This window comes from Pseudorca crassidens, chromosome 14 (assembly GCF_039906515.1).
Source record: "Pseudorca crassidens isolate mPseCra1 chromosome 14, mPseCra1.hap1, whole genome shotgun sequence".
Taxonomy (NCBI): Eukaryota; Metazoa; Chordata; class Mammalia; order Artiodactyla; family Delphinidae; genus Pseudorca; species Pseudorca crassidens.
In genome coordinates this window covers 29,471,132-29,496,252 of record NC_090309.1, presented here as the reverse complement: position 1 = coordinate 29,496,252, position 25,121 = coordinate 29,471,132, and the positions used below count along the sequence as shown (strand labels likewise).

Sequence of the window (25,121 nt, the reverse complement as noted above, 5' to 3'; positions counted from 1 at the left end):
TTTAATTTGTTTTTATAATACATTGCTATATTCATTCAGTTGATAGTCTGAATCTACTACTTACTATCTATTACAATTATAATCCTTTTTCCAGTCTTCTGAGATCTTTTTTTTTTTTTTTGCGGTACACGGGCCTCTCACTGTTGTGGCCTCTCCCGTTGCGGAGCACAGGCTCCGGACACGCAGGCTCAGCAGCCATGGCTCATGGGCCTAGCCGCTCCGCAGCATATGGGATCTTCCCGGACCGGGATACGAACCCGTGTCCCCTGCATCGGCAGGCAGACTCTCAACCACTGTGCCACCAGGGAAGCCCTGAGATCTTTTGAGACATAATTTTGTCATTAAACCTTCCATGTTCATGTTTTGCTTTGTTAAGTAGGTACATGAATATTTTCACAAAAGAAAACTCAACTATGAGGAAGGGCAGAAACCCAAGCAACTCTAGGACCTAAGAAAGGAGAACCCTGGAAAACACCAGCATATAAGAGATTTTCTGGTTCCATTTTAAGGGGGAAGGAAGAACTGTTAATCACATAAGGTCAAGTAGAGAGCTTGAAAAAGTAAATGTTCAATTTCAAAAAAAAAAAAAATCCAAGATACAAAAGAAATCACCAACCCCACTTTCTTTAGCCAAGATTCAGCCCCCCAACTGTGTCCAACTTGGAGAGAACTTGCTATGAGCCAAAGCTTTTAATGTCCCTCTTTTTTGAAGGCACAGTGGAAACAATTCCCTAGAACAAAGGAGTTGTGTCAGCGAGCTCTCTGCTTTTTCAAGTTGGAAGGACAGTTGATTCACACCATGTGTCAGCAAGAAACACCAGTTAGAACCAAGTGAGATAAATTTTAGGGCTCCTGAGCTGTTTAATATTAAACTGTAATAAACCATCTTTACAGCAAATTATTAACAAAATATTTGTTTACCCTCCCGTTTATATGCTTCCTTCCCTTGAAAAGAAATTCTAAGACAATTCATAATTCCAAGGTCACATATGCACCACCAAGAAATCATTTTCAAATGTCAGCATCCAGAACCAATGATCTGGATCATACTCCCAAAACATTGCCCTGGCATATCACAGTCAGCCTTGCTATACAGTCCTTTGTGTTCCAAGATAGGGCTAGAAATGCTGGTCACTGTCTTTGATTAAGACTTTACTTCTGTCATTAACTCTCTCTACATAGAGTCATTTTAGTATCCACTCTAGTCAATAAATTTACTTTATGCCTAGACCAAGAAATAAAATACATGTTCAACTACATAAATGACACTAAAATGATCTTATTTTTAATACTTTGAAAGATAAAAAAAGATCTGAAACAACCTTGATCTATATGGACTTATATGGAAAAATGGTTCTAAAACAATCAAAATAAAATTTAACAGAATGAGTGATACCAAAACTCACACGATAAAAAAAAAAGACTGGAGACAGACTAGCTTAACATGTTAAGAGACATTTTTCTGAAAACAGAGGTCACTAAAGCCAAATGATTGGTTCAATACAAGGAATTAAGTAATTTACAATGGGTAACTGGGAAAAATTAATTGCCTGCCTTTCAGAAATGACCCTATGATTAAAGTTTGTTATATAATTCGTTAGATATCTACCTGAGGCCTAATGCATATTTTCATTACTTATCTATCATCAATTATATATTATCAGTTAATCTGGCCTAGATCATATGACTTCTTTGGAGAATCTGACACCCTACACAGGTCAATTCTCAGTTAACAAAATGACAATCTAATATGGCCCCAAACATCACTGAAGAAACAAATATTGCTTACCAGTAAATTACTTCTCCATAGGGTTATGTTTAGGTCACTCTCCAAAAGCTATGGAATATGCTTATCACACTTCAGTTCTCCAATCTAAGGAGTAACTTGATTGTTTACTTAATGAGGGGAAATGGGAGTAATTTTCTTAAATGTTCATGATACACTAAACCAGAAGAAATAAACTTTTAAAAGGCAAGAGAAATATGACTACTAAGTAATAAAATAACCAAATAATAAAATAAAATGACCACAGCAAGTTAAACAAAAACTGTTTTCTCAGGCTTCCCTGGTGGCGCAGTGGTTGAGAGTCCACCTGCCGATGCAGGGGACACGGGTTCGTGCCCCGGTCCGGGAAGATCCCACATGCCGCAGAGCGGCTGGGCCCGTGAGCCATGGCCACTGAGCCTGCGCGTCCGGAGCCTGTGCCCCGCAACGGGAGAGGCCACAACAGTGAGAGGCCCGCGTACCACAAAAAAAAAAAAAAAAAAAAAAAAACTGTTTTCTCAGAAACAAGAAAACTGGCTATACCAGGTGGTTTGGACATTTTACCATCATAGGCTCACTTAGTAAGCATTTATTGAGAATTTACTAAAATGAAGACAAGAATGTTTCCCTTTGAGGAAGCACATACTATAATAAGAAACACACAAGGAAACACAATTGAAGGTAATTATAAATCTGTATAGAAATTAATATAATGTTTAAATCTGTACACCTAAATCTGTACAGCATTATAAAAACGTAATGTTTGCTGTGGAATTGGATTAATCAGAAAAGGCTTCTTGGAGTTGCTGAAAAACAGTAAAAAAAAAAAAAAATGAGGGGGAAAAAAAAACTTAAAAGGATACAGAGGAGGGAAAAAAGAACACAAACAAACAAACAAAACGACTGCAGATTTGTCATCCAAATTATGTAAGCAAGAAGACAATGGAAAGATATCTCCAAAGTGCTGAAGGAAAAATTGTAGACCTAGAATTCTATAGCCAGCAAACATATTCTCCAAAACCTAAGGACAAAGATTTTCTTTTTTTCAGACAAAATCTTAGAGAAGTTGTTTCCAGCATGCCTGCACTACAAGAAACATTAAAGTAAGTTCCTTAGGTGAAAAGAAATAAAATCAGGTCAAAATATGGATATATACAAGGGAATAAAGAGCATAGGAAATGATAAATATAAAGATTTTTATCATTTTTTAAATTTATCTAAAAGATAACTGAAAGTTTAAAGCAAAAATAATAGCAATGAATTGTGGAATTCATAACATATGTAGAAGTAAAATACATGCTAACTATAACTCAAAGGTCAATGGGGGAAATAAAAGTATACTGTTACAAGGATCTTATGTTATATATGAATAGGTATAATATCATTTGAAGGCAAACTGTTGTCTTAATCAGTTCAGGCTGCTATAACAAATTACATAGACTGAGTGGCTTCATAAAAATTTATTTCTCACAGTTCAGTAGGCTGAGAAGTCCAAGATCAAAGCACAGCATATCCAGTGTTTGGTGAGGGCCAGCTTCCTGGTTTACCAGACAGTCATCTTCTCACTGTATCCTCACATTGCAGAGAACAGAGAGAGAGAGAGCAAGCTCTCATGTCTCTTCTTACAAGGGCACAAATCCCTTTCAAGAGGGCTCCACTCTCATGACTTCCTCATGAATTAATTAACTCCCAAAGGCCCCACCTCCTAATATCATCACATTGGCAGGGGGAGTGGGGGGGAAGGGTAAGGTATCAACATATGAATTTTGAAGGGACACAAAACATTCAGGCAATAGCAAATGTAATAAGTTAAAGATGCATATTGTAAACCGTACAGCAACCACTAAATATATATATATAACAAAAAGGTATACTGAATAAGACAATAGTGGGGGAAACTTGAATCCTAAAATATATTCAGTTAATCTAATTTAGTTAAGGAAAGTAAGAAAAGAGAAAAAAAGGGACAAAGAACAGATAGGACAAATGAATAATAAATAACAAGATAACAGACTTAAACCTAGTCAAATAGGTAATTATATTAATGTAAATGATTTCCTCTTTTCCTGCTTTCTTTTTAATTAATTAAGTATAATTCCATTTCCCCCTTCCCATCTTTTGAGCTATTATTGTGATTCCTTTTGTGGTGCCTTGCTGTAGTTTTGTTGCTTGTGTTTACCCTGCTTGAGGATCTTTAAGCTTCTTGGATTTCCATTTTAATATTCCAGAGAAAACCACTTGGAGCTTTTTAAAATGTTTCTGGTCTTAATTTTGTGGAGGTAAGCCCATATCTGTAAAACATATAATAATATTGCTTTTTTTTTAATCAGTTTAGATATTGTCTTTCTGCTATAATCAGAGCAGATTTACCTCATCATACCATATCATTCCCCCTCCCTCTCCTCTCAACATACTTATACCACTTTTAGTTTTTCTAAAGGTTATTTTTGTAATTTAATATACTATGCTTAATATTGTACTTTTATTTCTTAATAATATACTTATGCTTTTATTTCTTACATCATCATCTATGACTACCTTGACCCCCTAATTGTGCAAAGTGAGGCATTAGCTCCCCTTTACTTTCTCTTCATTTGTTTTCCTCACTTTCTTCCAACTGTTGAAGTGAATTTTACATTGACTGGGTTGGGTTAATAACATATATATTCTGTTCCAGAATCATAATTGTCTTTTATGGTTTACCAGTACTTTGTCTTTAAAACCAATAAACAACATTTGTATTAGTTTAACTATATAAATATTCTTCACTTTTAAGCCAGGTTGTATACTAAGATTACCATTCCTTTCTTATGGGAATCTCCCCCCCTTTTTCTGGAAAACTCTCTCTTGATGCTCCCATTTCCCCTGCTCCAATCTGAACTGACACCTATCCAGGCTTTCTGCATACCTATTTTTGATGTTCTTTCTTGGTTGACTTACAGAGCTGCTAAGATGATCAGAAATTAAGGGAACAAAATGCTGGAGACCAGGGGAAGAATGAGAAGGGGTGTGCCAACATTCTTTAGTCACTTTTTCCCAAGATATTTGCCAAGTCTGCACACAAGAGGCTAAGTTTCCAGTGTAGGAATCAAGCAGAAGAGGTAGAGAAATCAGCTTTTGACAGTTTTGTGGCACTGAAGTGACATAAATTAGAGACAAGAGGTAAAGATCCTAGAGAGGAAAAATGGTAAAAAACACAACACTCTTCTGTTTTTCCCTCAATACATGCGCTGAATTCTTAACCTACAGCGGGCAAGAGGCTAAAACGACAAGCATAGAAGCAGAACAGAGTTTTAGGTAGTCTTGAGGTATGGAGTAAAGATTAGAATGCAGTGTCCACCTGAGGAAAGGGGCCCTAATCATCACTCCAACGCTGTTTGGAAAATGTGAAGGACTATAGCAAAAGGCAGTACTGAACCAGAGATAGGCATAGCTCTGACCCTGACTGGATTCAGATCACTGCCACTCTATCCACCTTACCGAAAAAGACGGGGTTGGGGGGAGTTTAACCTTCTCTTACGGAAGAGAAGGTTACCCAGAACCTCCAAGAGTTTTTTATCTCCATGCAGTCCAAAATTACCAAGCATGCCAAGGGGGAGGACCATATAACTGAAAATCAAGATCCACAGATGACACAGATATTGAAATTATGAGAAAAGGACTTTGAAATGTCTATGATTAATATGATAAAAAAAATAAAAGGAAAAAGAACAAAATAGACAGAAAGATGGAAAATTCACCAGAGCCTTGAAATCTATGCTATTTAAAAATTGAGAAAATTCAGAAGTGAAAATGTTATTTTTAAAATTAAGAGCTCCATAGATAGTTTATCAGCAAGAGGAGATTAGTGAAGATAAACTAATAGAAAATATCCAGATTAAAGCATAAAGAGGAAAGTAGCACGTGGTTTCTAAAGCTGGTCGCAGGAATAGGGCGTTCTCTTTGTCGCACAAGTGGCACGGCTCGTTTAAGCCAGTAGTGGAGGCACTGAGGGAAGCTGCAGTGGGAGTGTTCAAGGATTCACTCTGGGTCCCCTAAGGTGTTTCAGGCAAAGGTAACAGGCTAAATGATGTGGCACAGGGCCCTCCCCATGCAGGATGTGCTTTGGTCAGTACATTTAAAGTTGAAGTTTGCTGCTAAAGATGGCAGATCCAGATGTCCTCACCAAGGTTCCTGCAGCATTGAAGCAGTTAGCCAAGTATGTGATCCGGGGGTTTTATGGCATTGAGCATGCTTTGGCCTTGGACATCTTGATCCGAAACCTCTGTGTGAAAGAGGAGGACATGCTGGAGCTGCTCAAGTTTGATCAGAAGCAACTTCGATCACTCTTGAATAATTTAAAGGGAGACAAATTCATCAAGTGCAGAATGAGGGTGGAAACTGCCGCAGATGGGAAAACCACTCACCACAACTACTACTTTATCAATTATTGTACTCTTGTTTATGTGGTAAAATATAAATTGGACCACATGAGAAGGAGGATTGAAACTGATGAGAGAGATTCCACCAACCGGGCCTCCTTCAAATGTCCCATCTGCAGTGGTACTTTTACAGATTTAGAAGATAATCAGCTCTTTGATCCCATGACAGGAACTTTCCGCTATATTTTCTGCCACACAGAGGTCAAAGAAGATGAATCAGCAATGCCCAAAAAAGATGCACACACACTTTTGGCAAGGTTTAATGAACAAACTGAGCCCATTTATGCTTTGCTTTGAGAGACAGAGGATGTGAACTTGGCCTATGAAATACTTGAGCCAGAACCCACAGGAATACCAGCCCTGAAACAGAGCAAGGACCGTGCAGCAACTGCGGCTGCAGCTGCTGGCCTGGCAGGTGGGCACCACCAGGAAGCATGGGCCACCAAGGTCCGTCTTATGAGTACTTATACACTCAGAATGTTGTCATTAACATGGATGACCAAGACGATCTTCATCGAGCCTCACTGGAGGGAAAATCTGCCAAAGAGAGAACTATTTGGTTAAGAGAGAGCACTATCGAAGGAGCACATAGTTCTGAAGAGATGAAGGAAGGTGGCTTAGATATAGACTTGTTTCAGGAGCGTGAGGAAGGCCGTGCGGGGCCAGATGATAACGAGGAGGTCATGCGAGCACTACTCATTCATGAGAAGAAGACCCCCTCTGCCACAGCAGGCTCAGTGGGGGCAGCTGCTCCTGTGACCACTGCCAATGGCAGTGACTCTGAGAGTGAGACCAGTGAGTGAGACAATGACTCTCCACCCTGTGCGGCAGCTGTGGCTGCACATCATGGGGAAGAGGATGAGGAGGAGGATGAATTTGAGGAAGGAGCAGATGACCCCATTGTCATGGTGGCTGGCCGTCCGTTCTCCTACAGCGAAGTGAGCCAGAAGCCAGAGCTGGTGGCCCAAATGACACCAGATGAAAAGGAAGCGTACATAGCAATGAGACAACGCATGTTTGAGGACCTCTTTGACTGAGCTTTCCCCACCTTTTCCTCCCTTCTCTAATGCTCATTTCAAAAAGAAATTCCCTACCTTTGAAGAAAGTGTTTAGTGGCTTTCTGCCCCTCTTGATGTAAATCAACTGTTAATCTTGTGCAAAGAGTAATGGGAGAGAAAGTTTGATTTTTATGCCAGAAACTTCCCCACAATGTAGGTAGCATTCCCTTTCCTATTACTACAGTATTAATATTTTGCTGTATTTCCTTATCTAATTTTTTTCCTTTCCCTTTTAAGACACATTTTCTCCCTTCTGAAATGAGTGCGAGAAGTCTAAAGGTAAATTCTTCATGTCTGCCTGTAGAAGCTCACTTTGATAGGTTACAGTAATTCACTGACCACATCCTTCTTATATATTCTGACCAAGCATTCCAAACAGCTCCTGATATTGCTGCCAACCAAGCAGCTTGGCAACAGGCAAATCATTGATGAAGGAAAAAAAAAAATCTTAAGACTTCATATTGCTTCACAGTTTAGGATGGAGTCAATATGTAAAGGGGAGGTGGGAGTGTCTGTGGAAGAAGGATGGTTATGTGTAAATCTCAAGATTAATACTTATACCAAAATTGGTGTCTTTAGAACTGACTTGACTGACAGATATTGTTTTGCTTAATGCCTTTTGGTTTGTATGTTGGATAATAGAAAACAGAAAGTGTGTTTGGTAAGCCCTTAGGAAGAAATTAGAGAAAAAACAGGGACTTAGGACGAGGAGTCCATGTAAAGGGTTGAAGAGTGGAGAGTACTGGGAACAGTACCTTTTAACACTGTCTGAGTTTGTGCTGACTTGGAAATCCTTTATATAAAGCTGAGACTGGTCCCCTTCTTCAGTTCTTCCACAGTGCTATAATTGTTTAAAGAGGCCATTCCAGCAGAAATCAGCATATGACAATTGATTACTCCTCTCTCTTTTTTTTTCTCTCAAATTATTGAAGGCCTTGTCTCTTCTGATTCTTGTCAGGCATGGTACTTTAGAGTTCATCCAGTATATCGCTGAGCATTGTAACCTCAAGGAAAATGCTTTATTTTTGGTTCTGATATGCAGCATGGTATTATTCCTTAAGGCAGAACTTTAAAGAACTTTCATACAAGGGTCTACAACAATTGTATTTTTATAATATTTCCCTTGCATTGTCATTTTAAGTATTTATCATTTTATAGTACATGTGTAAAGTTAAGATAGATTTTAAACATCTGAGCCTTGTATAAAGTAATGATTCATTTACCTGGGTTGTATTATGACTGAATATTGACAATAAGTCTATTTTATACTGACTGAAATTTGTTAATCTAGCTCTGTAACACCTTGGAGCATAATTAAAATGAATACTCTTCCCATTTAAAAAAAAGCATACAGAGGAAAATAAAAATATATAAAATACAGAAGACTATAAAAAATATGAAATATATGGGATAGAGTCAAAATGCCTACCCCAACAGTTCTCAAACTGTTTGGCTTAAGGATATTTTCATACTCTTAAAAAATATGGATCTCCCCAAGAACTTTTGTATATTTGGTTATATTTATTGACATTTATCACATTAAAAATTAAAGCTGAATAAAAATTTAAACATAAGAATACACAAGCATATATTACATTAGCCATTAAAACAACGACTGTCTTCACATATCATATAGCCTCTGGCGTACTTCACTATATTCTCCTGCAAGAATGTGAGTAAAAGAAGAAAGCAATATCTTAGTGTTACTAGGAAAATAGTTTTAAATTTGTGACTCTGCAGAAAGAGGTCTAGTCTTTCTATAATGGGGAAATGGCAATATTTAAAACATCAGAGTCAACTATTTCCCAAAACTAATGAAAGACATCAATCCACAGTTTCAAGCTCTACAAACCCGACAGGATAAATACAATGAAAACTATACGTAAGCACCTCATAGTAAAACTGCAGAAAAACAAAACCATAGTAAAAAATATTAAAGGAACAACATTAAGATTAAGAGCTAACTTTTTAACAGGAAATATATGTCAAATAACAATTGAATTATATACAGTAAAGTGCTGAAAAAAAATAAACTGCCAGCCTAGAATCCTAAAACTAGTTTAAAAAAAAAAAGTCCCTTAAAAATTAAGGCAGGCAATGTAAAATGGTACATCCACTACAGAAAACAATTTGGCAGTTCCTCAAAAAATTAAAAATAATTTACCATATAATCCAGCAATTCTACTTCTGGGTACATACCCAAAAAAAGTGAAATCAGGGACTCAAAGAAATATTTACACATCTATGTTCATAGCAGCATTATTCACAACAGCCAAAAGGAGGAAGCAATTCAAATGTTCATCGAAGGATGAATGGATAAACAAAATGTGGTACACATACAATGGAATATTATTCAGCCTTTAAAAAAGAAGGAAATTGTGACACATGCTACAACATGGATGAACCCTGAAGACATTATCCTAAGTGAAATAAGCCAGTCACAAAAGGACAAATACTGTATGACTCCACATATATGAAGTACTCAGAAGCGTCAGATTTATAGAGACAGGAAGTAGAATAGTGGCTGCCAGGAGAAGGGAAAGGGGAGAATGAGGAGTTATTGTTTAATGGGCACAGAATTTCAGTTTGGGAACATGACGAAAATTCTGAAGATGGATGATGGTGATGATTGCACAATAATGTGAATATACTTAATGCCATTAAACTATACACTTAAAGATGGTTAAAATGGTAAATTTTGTTATGTATATTTTACGACAATTTCAAAAAATTAAGGTAAAATAAAGACACTTTTCATACAAACAAGCAAAAAAATGAGAGAATGTGTCAGTATTAGGCTTGCATTCAAAGAAATGCTAAAGAGAGTTCTTCATGTAAAAAGAAAGTAATCTCAGAATAAAGCACAGAAATGTAGGAAACCAAAAAGGGGTAAACATAAATGAATGCTGACTCTACAAAATAATAATGTCTTGGGGGCACTAAATGACATGTAAAATTAAAATTCATGACAGCAATAGATTAACAGATGGGAAAGGGTAAATGAAAATGAAGTGTTATATGGTCCTAGTAGTATCAAGGAAATGATAAAAGAATTAATTTATATTATACTTTAATGAGTCAAAGATGCATGTGGTAATCCTTAGAGTAATTCCTATAGATTAGAAAAAGAAGAACCAAAAGACAGCAAAAGAAAAAAAACAGTCAATAATCAGGAAAAGAAAATCTAGCAGCCATCAGACCTTTCTACAACACCGAACACCAGAAGACAATACTCAGGGAAACAAAATACGAGTCAAAGTTTTAAGTTCAATGAAGCTGTCCTTTGAATGTACAGTCTACAGAGCAGCCATTCTGAATATACAAGAACTCAAAAATTATTGTTTATATAAGTCCATCTGAAGGTAACTGGTAGAGAAAAACTCCAACCAAACTAAATAACAAGAGAAACGTCAACAAAAAAGACTGGAAGTAATAAGGGAACATATTTAACTGCAACTCTAAGACAAAAAGATCAGATTAAGAGTGACAAAATATGGTATATAAAAATAGTATGTGGGCTTCCCTGGTGGTGCAGTGGTTTAGAGTCCGCCTGCTGATGCAGGGGACACGGGTTCGTGTCCCGGTCCAGGAAGATCCCACATGCCGCGGAGCATGGGCCCGTGAGCCATGGCCGCTGAGCCTGTGCGTCCAGAGCCTGTGCTCCGCAACGGGAGAGGCCACAGCAGTGAGAGGCCTGCGTACCGCAAAAAAAAAAGAAAGAAAAAAAAAATAGTATGTGATAACACAACATTGTAAATCAACTATACTCTAATAAAAATTTTTAAAATAGTATATAAAAATTATACAACTAATAAAAAGAAGAGAGAAAAGATAGAAAGTAGTATAAGCTGGTGATGCTTCATATCTCATAACTGGGAGTCAAAGCTAAGCAAATCAGGTACAAGTCTACAATTCCTAATCTAAAACCCTTGGGGTTTAGTTTAGTAACATTAGTAACTCTGCAGCAAATGTAGGAATATTCACACAAGTGGTAAATATAAAGACTATCACTATCTCACAGCAACTCACATCAAGTTTTGTTGCCAAATGAATTCAGACAGCTTTTGACGACAAATGGTTTCAGAGCCTTTGGAATTTTCATATTGCAAATGAGAGATTATGGGCTAGCAGAATTCTAAACATTTTAAGACTATAAAGTAAAACACTAACATAATATTATTGACTAATACTTGTGGTCACAGAAAAGAGAGGGAAAGAAAATACAGGAAATTCTACTGTTTCTGTCAGATGAGGAACCAATAAATACTATCTTCAAAAAAAGGGGGGGGAAGGGGAGACTGAGGATACAATTCAAAGGAACCACAAGAACAAAAATATAATTTTTTAAAAATTATAAGACAAAACAGATCATGAGATCTTCACAGTAGTATCTTCCTCCACCCCCCCAAAACAATCCTTTTAGCTGATACTAAATTATTTTTAAATGATGACTACAGTGATCCAAATTCCCAACTTGTACTTGCAGAATAAACTGCTGATGAGCATAAAAGTCACTAGGGGGCAGCAGAGCACAAGGAGTGTCCTCTGAAAAGCAGTGAAAACTCCAAAGGACTTACATAGCCAGTTATCCACTGCTCAAAACCTCTCAGTCATTCACAAGCACAAAAAGACACTCACCAATTAATCTGTAAAATCCACTTCTAAGAGATTCATTATATTACTTCATAATTTTTTAATTTTTATTTTGAAATAACTTCACATTGTACAAATAATAGAGAACTCCTATTTAGCCGTTATACAGAATTCACCAATTTGTAATGTTTTTGCCACATTTGTTTTAACACTTTCTCTTCTACATATATGTACATGTATGTTTAGAATATGTTGCATGTATTATACCCTTAAAACTACAATGTGTATTTCCTATCTTACCTAACTATAATACAATTATCAAATTCAAAAAATTTACATTGATACAATTATAATCTAATCCATAGTCCATATTCCAGTCCTGTCAACTGTCCCAATAATGTTCTTTAGAGTGTTTTCATTTCCTCCTGGAGAGTATCCGGCCCAGTACCATGTATTACATTCAACTGTCATGTTTCTTCAGTTTCCTTTCATCTAAACTATCAGCTCTCCAGCATTTTAAACACAATTTTTAATTTTTATACTATTAAATATTAAGAACCCTAAAGAACTTTTGTTTACATTGATTTATATATATCAATATTTACTATATTAGAAATTAAAACTGAAAATTAGAAAATATTAATTCATTAATATTAAAACCCAATAATATTTACATGTTAAATAATATATTTTATGAAAAATAATTTTATATTCTGAAATAAACAAATAAAAAATAGTTGGAAGAGTCTTTTGCATTTGTGCAAATATCTTTAATGTCTGCAGAAGATATCTGGACTCTATAACCACTTCTACATTAAATCTATTAAAATGTGGGGTTTTGGTTACAGTACATAAAGAAAACCCAGCCTTGCACATATGTAGTTGGAAAGGGGAGAAAGTATTTTTAAGCCTTTTCAGAAAACTTTATATACATACACACACACACACACACACACACAAATTTATGATACAACCTCAAAACTTGATGAGTTCTAGATTAAAATTCATTGGTCTATCTTATACTTCAAATGAATCTTTTACCCATGTATGATTTTGTAACATCAGGTATTGTTCATTTGAAAAATACTGGTTCGCTGGGTTTCGCAGGTTTTGCAAATGTTGATATATTTCATTATACAATTCAAAAAATCACATTCATTATATCACCACTCAGTCCCATAAGAAAAGTTTATAAGTACTGGCAATCTTAAGAGGGCGACAGGCTACATCTGATAATATAAACAGGCAGCAATAGTAAATTCCACACAAGTAGTGCAAATAACAAATCGGTCATTCTGCAGAGCACAATAATAAAAACAGACTTAAAATCTAGTCATAATATGATTCATACTAGTAATGAAAAAACTGTCATTTTATATATTGATAAAGAGTCCCTGGTTGATCTTTAGTCTGTTTATACCAAAAAGTCATCTTTTCAATTCAGGAAAGGGATATACAAATTTCAATAACCAACACGTTCAGCCATTCATGGGTATTAGTCATCTCCTATTCCTTCTGAACACATCACATCTTTGGGTTAAAGGCTAGCATGCTCAAGCAAAGGTTTTCCAAAAATGCCATGTTTCAGAGGAAAGTTAAGATCACCAATGAACTCCAAAGTTTATTTCCTTTAGGTTTGTCAGTTTTCTAAAAGGTGTTAAAGTTCAAAAATATAATAAAGAAAACAAACAGTTTAGTGAAGAAAGCAAGATACAAAGTCCATAAGTATCTATCCATGTATTAACACAATATATATATAGTGCACGTGTACATTAATAATATAATATAAACATTACAGTATTTATAATAACATTTAGTCCATGTTCACTACTTATAAAGGACTGTTCTAAACACTCTGTATGTACTATCTTGCTTAATTTCAAAGCCATCCCATGATATAGAGTATTATTTTCATTTTACATACAAAGAAACTGACTCACAGATAAGATAAATTATTTGCCAAGTCACAGAGCCATGATTAAAGTATAAGTATACTGACACGGAATCCCACACTCATCTATTTCTCTATCTGCCCATAAAAAAAGAATATATAGATACTTCCCTGGTGGCGAGTGGTTAAGAATCTGCCTGCCAATGCAGAGGACACGGGTTCAAGCCCTGCTCCAGGAAGATTCCACGTGCCACGGAATAAATAAGCCTGTGCGTCACAACTACTGAGCCTCCGCTCTAGAGCCCGCGAGCCACAACTACTGAGCCCGCGTGCCACAACTACTGAAGCTCGCACACCTAGAGCCAGTGCTCCGCAACAAGAGATGCCACTGCAACTAGAAGCCCGCGCACCGCAACGAAGAGTAGCCCCCGCTCACCACAACTAGAGAGAGCCCGCGTGCAGCAACGAAGACCCAACGCAGCTTAAGATAAATAAATAATTTTTTAAAAAAAGAATATATAATATACATATATGAAATGTACATATTATAACTTGCTGCCCCAATACAAAATATACATAACTTTATAAATATACACGTTATATAAACACATTGTATGCATTTTTCAACTACACAGAAAACATTTACAAAAATGTAAAACACATTGCCAAGAGAAAAACACAAGAGTCCCATGTTGCAGTCTTACCTAATACCAGCTCACCCTGTGTCTGCAGATGCCTGCTCACAGTAAGCTAATATATTAAACTGTTCTGCTAAAGTTAATTCACATAGAGTTTCTATAACTTGCAACCAGAGTCCCAAGCAATATAAACATGTATTATTTTCATAATCAATAAAAAGGCAAAAAAATATTTCTGTACTGTTTATTTCTTTTAAAGAAATGGTCTATATGTGAGATGTTGTATTATTAAAATATAAACTCCAAGAGAAAAGGAATAATTAACAGCTTAATAAATAACAAAACAGGCCTGCAATGCAATGAATTTTCCAAATTTCTAAAGGCCGCTATGCCAGTAAAATCAAAACAAGTAAAAAAGAACATTCTTTCACTAAAGCCAAAAAGGATTAGAAGAACAAGTTTGTCCATCACTTTACAAAATAACCTGATTATACAGGAATTTCCTACAGCATTTTTCGTTGTTATTATCATTCTTCTTTTCCTTCTATGTATCTTCAAAACATCATATATGCAGGATGAAACTGCTTTAGGAAGCCTGAAGGATTCAGTACCCTAAAATATTATATTTTAACCTTGAGGAACTGCTATATACTCTCAGCTGCATTCATGTAACTTGGCAAACTGACAAAGGTTTCCTTCAGCAGATATATAGCAGATGAAGTAACAGGAGATGCAGTAAGACCGAATTCTAAAGTGACCATTTTTCCACTTTAAACTACCTTAGGCTACCTGACACCAAATTTCACTGAGTTGATGGCAGTGTCTGATGTGTTTGCTTTACCTAAAAAAGAGGAAATCAAAGAAAAAAAGAAGGAAATAAAAAAACTGGCCCTCAACTATCACAACTCCCTTTACAATGATGTTTCCTCACTTGTATAAACAGCTCAAATTACAAAAAATCTGAGGTTGCTATTAAGCATTAATGGCACAAGAAATTAAGTCACTGCAACTTATTAAGGAAAAAAAAAAACTCCATTTAAACCACTGTCAGTCCAGTTTCCAGGGACTTTTGTTTTACAGAGATCAAATTCCTGACTCAACGAATGCTCCAGCCTTTCTATAACTATTGGCAGATTAAACTTTTTACCATAAAGCTCCCACCATACTATTCTTCAGTCCCTCAAAAAAAATTGTTAAGTCCTGATTCCATATTGAGGATTCTAAATAAAATCTAAACACCTGAGCTTAACAGTCTCGTACTTTCACAACAGTACCCTAACATTCCTATCCATCTTTGTTCCACACTACTCCTGTCCATAAGGTTTCTTCCTCTGTGAGCAACTGAAATATTTTTCCTATAAAGAGCCTGACTGTCAGGATGAGCTGGATTATACTACTATAACAAACAACCTCAAAATATCAGTGAATACAGATTTATTTCTTTCTGATGGCATATGCATATGTCCACTGTGGGTCAGCACGAGTCTCTGCTCTACAAAATCCTCACTCTAAGCAGCCAATATCCAGAGCAGCTGTCAGCAAGACTTTTCTATAAATGGCCAGATAGTAAATATATTCAGCCTTATGGGATATACGCTCTCTGTAACAACTATTCAACTTTGCTGTTGTAGCGCAAAAGCAGCCATAGACAATACATAAACAAATCACGATGGCTATGTTCCAATAAAACTTTATTTACAAATACAGGCAGACCATATTTGGCCCACAGGCTAATCAGAGCACTGCAGATCACTGTGGCAGAGGAAAAGAAAGCATAGTGAATGCACGGATTCTTAAATCTTCTATATGGAAATGACTCAGATCACTTCAGCTCACACATCGTTGGTCAAAGCAACTTACATGGCCACACCTAACTTCCAAGGGGCAAGGACATGCAATCATAACATGTGACTGGGAAGAGAAACAAATTTTGGGTGGATAACCCTAATGAATAACACAAATTATATTTTCTTGGTCACTTACTGTTTCCACCTACTAGAATGCCCAATCTCTCCTTTTTTACCAATCAAAATACTAGCCATTTCTCAAGATTCAGTTCAAATGTCACCTTCTCCAGAAGCACCTAAATCTCCAAACCCTATGCCTCCCATCACCTCCCAAAGCCCTCTTGTCTAACCTTTCTTACATCAAGTGTTTTCTACATTAACAAATTCCAGTTTCTTGGGATAGGTATTATGTATTATTTATCTCTTAAGGCATAGGACTCAGGATTCAATAAGTACTTGGAGGATAAATGAAAATACCACTGGTTTCTAGGTTTTTGTCTGGTTTTTAGTTAGTTTAAGGATCTAAAGTGGCATATAAAGACATAAACAATACAACATTAAATAAAATTAAAAACAGGAGCGCAATAATCGATACAAAGGGCAGCAACATAAGACCAGAAGTGAAGATGATACACAAGATGCATATCATATCTTTTCTGAAGGTGAACCACAAATTTACCTCTAAGTATTCTAGTAGACAAACAGAAGAAAGCAAGCAAGATCCATCTTACCAGTCACAGTATCAATGAGCTGTTGCTTAAGATAGGCATATCATAGAAATAAGGCCCCTTTAAATAAAATATTTGGATTTTTTTAAATATAGTGAGACATTCTGTAAAACAAGGGACCAATAAATGCTTTTCTAAAAAAGAACTACCATGCAGAAGATACTGAAAGGCTAATAATAATCAGTAAATATTTTTTAAGGATGTTCTTTGCATCAGCCTGGATAACAGAAGGAATACAAAGAAATTATAAGACAGTCTGTAACCTAATAGTTGGAGGAACAAAACATACATACATGACATGATATAGAAAGTACTAAGACTATACTATACTTTAAACTTTTATGGAGCACTTACATTCCAGATTCTATATCCGACACTGAGGATAAAACAATAATAAATAAAATACTATCGCTGGTCTCAAGAAATTCACAAACAATTAGAGGAAACTGATACAAACAACTATAATAAAATATAATAAATACTCTGATAAGGATTTTTATAAAGGGCTACGGGAACCAGGATAAGAAAATAATTATTTCTGCTTCTAAGGAGTGATCAAGGATGGCTTCATTGGACAAGTCATTTGAACCGTTATGGTATGCTACAACTTGACTATGAAAAGCCTGAGGTAGGCAAAAGAGAACCAGCAAAAATCAGACCTGAATTTTCGAAAACGTTTATGGCAATGGTATGGAAAACGGACTGACCAATTAGTAGACTATACATTCTGCTAGGGCAAGACAATGTCTGTCTTGTTTACTGCTGATATACCCAATGCTGAGCACAGCGTCTCACACCTAGCAGACATTATTAGTACATATTTGTTGAAAAAATAAAGAAGCATGCAGCAGAGAAACAGTAAGGAAACTGTTGTCCAAGAAAAACATAAGGGCCTGAATTAGGCCAATGACAGGGGGAGGTAGGTATAACATCAACACTGAGTTAGTCTTTATTTAAATGCTAAGTTCTATGTCCTATGAACTATAGGAACTTAGAGAAAACAGTTATAGAGACTAAAGAAGCAATCTGGTCACAAAGATGCCTCACAAAGAACTCTAGGAACAACTACCTGACAATGTATTACATGTTATTAGAAAGCAATTCTCTCAACTAGCACCGACTGCGAATTCATCTCAGAAGATCTTTAAAAAGCCTTCATGCCTCAATCTCTAAGGTTTTCTTCTTTCTTATATTCCATAACAGTTTTAAGGGCAATTCAAGATTTTAATTTACTTTTAATTATAACACAAACTTCAAGAAGGTTTTAGCTTAGATCCAGAAAGAGACTACTAGTCTAATTTCTAAGATTTGGCACTACAAGTTCAAAAGACTAAAAGGAAGACTCATCAAGTCATCTGAGCTAGATAAGAGAGACATGACTAGGGACTTCCCTGGCGGTCCAGTGGTTAAGACTCCGTGCTTCCAATGCAGGGGAAAAGGTTCGATCCCTGGTCGGGGAACTAAGATCCCACATGCTGCGCGGCGTGCCCAAAAGTCAAAAAAAAAAAAAAAGAGAGAGATATGACTAAAAGAATTTCTTAATACTTGATATTCACATTTTTCCTATTCAAGTTTGACCTTAAAAAATAATTTATTAGAAAAATGAGATAATACCTACCTTACAGTGTTTTTCTAATATAGCACAATGGTTTGGATACAGCACAGCAGTCAAAAGCAAAAACACTACACTTAGACTCCTTAGATTCAAATTTCCGTTCCTTTGCCTAACCATGATCTCTGCATTACTCTCTGAGTTGTTTCCTTATCTACCTCATAGGGTTGTTGTATTAAATGAGTTAATATGTGTAAAACTGCTTAGGATAGGGCCCGCACAAAGTAAGTACTCAATAAATGTTAACTGCTCTTATTATCTAAAATATCTAATACAAATATAGGTATTAAGATGAATGTGAAGGCTAGTCATTTAGCCTGTGTATGAGCCTAGCAAACTACCTTACATCAACATTTATATTAGCAGTGTTCTGGAACTGGAGACTCTTAACAACATATATCCTTCAGGAATATCAAGAGTGTCACACATTACTAATGCTACCACCGGTAAAGCCCTGAGCAAGAACCACATTCTTGGCCTGAGCTTCTTCCTTAGATCATTTTTTTTTAAAACATCTTTATTGGAGTATAAATGCTTTACAATGGTTAGTGTCTGCTTTATAACAAAGTGAATATAAATTCAAATATAATATAAATTCAAAGTGAATACATATACATATATCCCCATATCTCTTCCCTCTTGCATCTCCCTCCCTCCCACCCTCCCTATCCCACCCCTCTAGGTGGACACAAAGCACCGAGCTGATCTCCCTGTGCTATGCGGCTGCTTCCCACTAGCTATCTATTTTACGTTCAGTAGTGTATATATGTACATGCCACTCTCTCACTTTGTTCCAGCTTACCCTTCCCCCTCCCTGTGTCCTCAAGTCCATTCTCTAGTAGGTCTGTGTCTTTATTCCCGTCTTGCCCCTAGGTTCTTCATGACTTTTTTTTTTTTTTTTAGATTCCATATACATGTGTTAGCATACGGTATTTGTTTTTCTCTTTCTGACTTACTTCACTCTGTATGACAGACTCTAGGTCCATCCATCTTCCTTAGATCTTAACGTCAGCTTTTTCTCTAGGATCCTGGGATGAGTCACAACCTCTCCACTGAATTCCTGATTTAGACTCTTTAATGGGGTGTGCCGGGCTGATTCTGGGTGTGGTGCCATGTTTGGCATCACCTCTTCTAAGAATGCTGATGTGGTGGAATTCAGCTGTATTTAGGCTGGTTTAGCTTGTAATTTTCCACTGGTTTTTTTTTTTGAGAAATTATTGGACTTTATTATAAGCAAAGATTTAAAATTGCATAGTATGGTTTACATGTAGGCCCTTATTAATTACTTAATTTTTTAAAATTTTTATTGGAATATAGTTGCTTTACAATATTGTGTTCAACCATACAGCAAATTGATTCAGCTATATGTATACATACATCTCCTCTTTTTTGGATTTCCTTCCCATTTAGGTCACCACAGAGCATTAAGTAGAGTTCCCTGCGCTATACAGTAGGTCCTCGTTAGTTACCTATTTTATACATAGTATCAACAGTATACATATGTTAATCCTCCTCTCCCAATACATCCCACCCCCCTTCCCCCTTGGTATCCGCACCCTTTGTTCTCTACGTCTGTGTCTCTATTTCTACTTTGCAAATTAGATCTTCTATACCATTTTTTTAGAGTCCACATATATGCATTAATATACAATATTTGCTTTTTCTCTTTCTGACTTACTTCACTCTGTATGACAGACTCTAGGTCCATCCATGTCTCTACAAATGACCCAATTTTGTTCCTTTTTATTACAAATGAGTAATATTCCATTGTATATATGGAATTTTTACTATGTTAAATTTACTATGTTAAAGCACATCTTCTTTACTCATTCCTCTGTTGATGGACATTTAGGTTACTTCCATGTTCTGGCTATTGTAAATAGTGCTGCAATGAACACTGGGGTGCATGTGTCTTTTTAAATTACGGTTTTCTCTGGGTATATGCCCAGTTGTCAGATTGCTGGGTCATATGGTAATTCTATTTTTAGTTTTTTAAGGAATCTCCATATCGTTCTCCATAGTGGCTATATCAATTTACATTCCCACCAACAGTGCAAGAGGGCCCCCTTTTCTCCACACCCTCTCCAGCATTTATTATTTGTAGATTTTTTGATGATGGCCATTCTGACTGGTGTGAGGTGATTCCTCATTGTACTTTTGATCCACTATTTCTTTATCAGGGTGAGGAAAAGCACAAAACATGACTACAAGTTCTTCACTTAGCACTATCAAGTCCCCTGAAATCCCAAAGGAACTAAGACCTTTGTCAACTATCTCCTCAGAAGCAGTATTAAGTCCCACCCAGACTGCCAATCATGTCAGACAAATAATTTATCCAACTACAAGATGTTAAAAGAACCATTTTTCACCTGAGATCTCTAATTTAAATGTACCTGATATACTGTCATCACAGTGACCTAAAAATAACAGGTGTTTTTTTTTTTAATTCAAAAATACTCCTTCTCTACTTACTAGCAGTATGTGACTCTGGGCAAATTATTTAACTTATCTGAACCTAGTCTCCTCAGCTATAAAATGCGGATAGTAGTATCATAAGAACATTGCTATTATTATTAAATGAGCTAAGATATATATCTAGCTCCAATCAATAAATGCTAGTTTCTTTCTACCCTTCTCCCTACTTAATCCCCACCTCCAGGGAGTATACAGTGAAAAAGTTTGGAGGACAGACTAGCATGGGTGTGCATGGTTAATTTGCTGAGGCACAGCTTGGAGACACTGGGGTTCTTGACAACAACTCAACATCTTCTGGGCTGAATGTAAATTAATGATATCAATCTCCTACTTCCTCATTTTAGGTGTGCCTCCAAAGTTCCTAAAAGGTAGGTGTGGTTATATGTTTAATGTTTGTATCATGATTAACATCAAGAAGAAAACTTCACTTTCTGACTCCATTTTCTGACTCAGAAATCAAAATGTTCTACATTTCAGGAATAATGTGAAAATCAGAACTACTAACTGGTGGACATCAACCTGAATTTTCTCTCAACTATGTAATAAAAAGCCAAAAAGGAAAATGTGTATAGATAAAGTAAAAATGGCAAATGTTAATTATTGAATCTAGGTGATTGGCCTATTTTTCTGTAAATTAGGAATTTTGCTGAATAAAAAGCTGGGACAGCAGAGGACAGAGGAGCAGTACTTGACACACTCATACACTAACACTCCCAGAGTTCAGGGGAGAAAAAAAAAATTACTTTTTATAGCATCTAATTAATAGAAAGCAAAATCTCTCTGATTTTTTCCTGATTAACTCTTATATCAATCTACCTAGATGTTCACAGACCCCCTTAAGAGTGCCACACTCAGAGGAACAGCAGAAGGCTAATTAGAACAAGGAGTTTCCACCTGGCAGCCATAAATCTGTTCTAACAGTCAGTTGAAATGGACTGGTCTGGTGAGTGTATTCCCAAGCTTCTACCATGAATAACATCTCCACTCCAAGGCAGCACTAGAAACCTTTACTGAGATAATTTTTTTAATTTTTAAAATCAAGAAAAAATGCTGAGTACAATCAAATAAACCTAAGAAAAAGCAGTTATGGAGAAGCAGGAAGTAGTGAGTTTCTATGGTTGTAGAGTACAAAAAGTAAGTTGTAACCAGCAAAAGTAAGTAGAAAAAGTAAGTACAAAGTAGGTTGTAATCAGCAAAAGAGGGATTTTTTTTTCCATTAAACAGAAATAAGAAAAGAACTGTGTATTTAGTACCCATCAATACCTCAACTTCAAAGGAGACCTAATCCACATTATGCTCTTAAACAGGGAACAAACTAAAAATGTGAAAATGGGAACTTTATTTAAAGCTTGATAATTAGCTTATTAAAAGGTCTCTCATCGGGCTTCCCTGGTGGCGCACTGGTTAAGAATCCACCTGCCAATGCAGGGGACACGCGTTCAAGCCCTGGTCCGGGAAGATCCCACATGCCATGCAGCAGCTAAGCCCGTGTGCCACAACTACTGAGCCTGCGCTCGAGAGCCCGCGCGCCTAGAGCCCATGCTCTGCAACAAGAGAAGCTGCTGCAGTGAGAAAGCTGCGCACCGCAACAAAGAGTAGCCCCTGATCAACACAACTTAAGAAAGCCCGCGTGCGCGGCAACAAAGACCCAACGCAGGGAGACCTTCAAGATGACGGAGGAGTGAGACGGGGAGATCACTTTCCTCCCCACAAATACATCAGAAATACATCTACATGTGGAACCACTCCTATAGAACACGTACTGAACGCTGGCAGAAGACCTCAGACTTCCCAAAAGGCAAGAAACTCCCCCATGCACCTGGGTAGGGCAAAAGAAAAAACAGACAAAAGAATAGGGACGGGACCCGCACCAGTGGGAGGGAGCTGTGAAGGAGGAAAGGTTTCCACACACTAGGAAGCCCCTCCATGGGCGGAGACTGCGGGTGGCGTAGGGGGGAAGCTTCGGAGCCATGGAGGAGAGCGCAGCAACAGGGGTGCAGAGGGCAAAGTGGAGAGATTCCCACACAGAGGACCGATGCCGACCAGCACTCACCAGCCCGAGAGGCTTGTCTGCTCACACGCCAGCTGGGACGGGTGGGGGCTGGGAGATCAGATCCGGGTTGGCTGCGCAAACACAGACTGAAGGATGCTAGTGCGCCACAGCTAGGCGGGAGGGAGTCTGGGAAAAAGTCTGGAACTGCCTAAGAGGCAAGACACTGTTGTTTTGGGGTGCGCGAGGAGAGGGGATTAAGAGCGCTGCTTAAAGGAGCTCCAGAGACGGGTGCAAGCCGCGGCTGTCAGCACGGATCTCAGAGACGGGAAATAAACGCTGAGGATGCTGCTGCAGCCACCAAAAAGCCTGTGCGCAAGCACAGGTCACTATCCACACCTCCCCTTCCCGGAGCCTGTGCAGCCCACCACTCCAGGGTCCCGTGATCCAGGGACAACTTCCCCAGGAGAACGCACGGCGTGCCTCAGTCTGGTGCAACGTCACGCCGGCCTCTGCTGCCGCAGGCTCGCACCACATCCGTACCCCTCCCTCCCCCCAGCCTGAGTGAGCCAGAGGGCCCTAATCAGCTGCTACTTTAACCCCCGTCCTGTCTCAGTGAAGAACAGATGCCCTCAGGCCACCTACACGCAGAGGCGGGGCCAAATCCAAAGCTGAACCCCGGGAGCTGTGTGAATGAAAAGAGAAACAGAAATTTCTCCCAGCAGCCTCAGAAGCAGCGGATTAAATCTCCACAATCAACTTGATGTACCCTGCATCTCTGGAATACCTGAATAGACAACGAATCATCCCAAAATTGAGGCAGTGGACTTTGGGAGCAACGATATGTATTTTTTTTTCCTTTTTCTTTTTTTGTGAGTGTGTATGTGTACGATTCTTTGTGTGATTTTGTCTGTATATATCTTTGCTTTTACCATTTGTCCTAGGGTTCTTCTGTCTGTCCGTTTTTTTTGTTTTTTGGGATTTGTTTTTTTCTTAGTATATTTTTTAGCGCTTGTTATCATTAGTGGATTTGTTTTTTGGTTTGGTTGCTCTCTTCTTTCTTTTTTCTTTTATCTTCTTTATTTTTTAAATTAATTTATTATTATTTATTTTTAGTTGCTTTGGGTCTCCGCTGCTGCGAGGGCCCTCTCCATTTGAGGCAAGCGGGGGCTACTCCTCGCTGCGGTGCGCGGGCCCCCCACCGCAGTGGCCTCTCCCGTTGCAGAGCACGGGCTCCAGGCATGCGGGCCTCAGCAGCCGTGGCTCGCAGGCTCCAGAGCGCAGGCTCAGTAGTTGTGGCGCATGGGCCCAGTTGCTCTGCAGCATGTGGGATCTTCCCGGACCAGGGCTTGAACCCGTGTCCCCTGCACTGGCAGGCGGATTCCCAACCACTGAGCCACCAGGAAAGTCCTTTTCTTTATTGTGAATAATTATTTTTTATTTTTTAATTTAATAACTTCCTTTTTCTTTCTTTCTTTCTTTCTTTCTTTCTTTCTTTTTTTCTCCCTTTTCTTCTGAGCAGTGTGGTACTTGGGGCAGGTGTCAGGCCTGTGCCTCTGAGGTGCGAGAGCCGAATTCAAGACATTGGTCCACCAGAGACCCCCAGCTCCATATAATGGCGAAAGGTCTCCCAGAGATCTCCATCTCAACACTAAGACCCAGCTCCAATCAACGACCAGCAAGCTACAGTGCTGGACACCCTATGCCAAACAACTAGCAAGACAGGAACACAATCCCACCCATTAGCAGAGAGGCTACCTAAAATCATAATAAGGTCACAGACCCCCCAAAACACACCACTGGACGCAGTCCTGCCCACCAGAAAGATAAGATCCGGCCTCATCCTCCAGAACACAGGCACCAGTCCCCTCCACCAGGAAGCCTACACAACCCACTGAATCAACCTTAGCCACTGGGGGCAGACACCAAAAACAACGGGAACTACATACCTGCCGCCTGCGAAAAGGAAGCCCCACACACAGTAAGTGAAGCAAAATGAGAAGACAGAGAAACACACAGCATATGAAGGAGCAAGGTAAAAACCCACCAGACCAAACAAATGAAGAGGACACAGGTACTCTACCTGAATAAGGATTCAGAGTAATAATAGTAAAGATGATCCAAAATCTTGGAAATAGAATGGAGAAAATACAAGAAATGTTT

At 37.9% G+C, this 25,121-nt stretch overlaps 1 protein-coding gene and 1 pseudogene across 5 annotated transcripts in view; one reads left to right on the top strand and one right to left on the bottom strand.

The window, feature by feature from the left end:
- Positions 1 to 25,121, bottom strand: part of EXOC6B (exocyst complex component 6B) — a 712,186-nt gene that overhangs the window by 642,490 nt on the left and 44,575 nt on the right. The window lies entirely within an intron of this gene.
- Positions 5,883 to 7,280, top strand: LOC137205623 (general transcription factor IIE subunit 1-like; annotated as a pseudogene).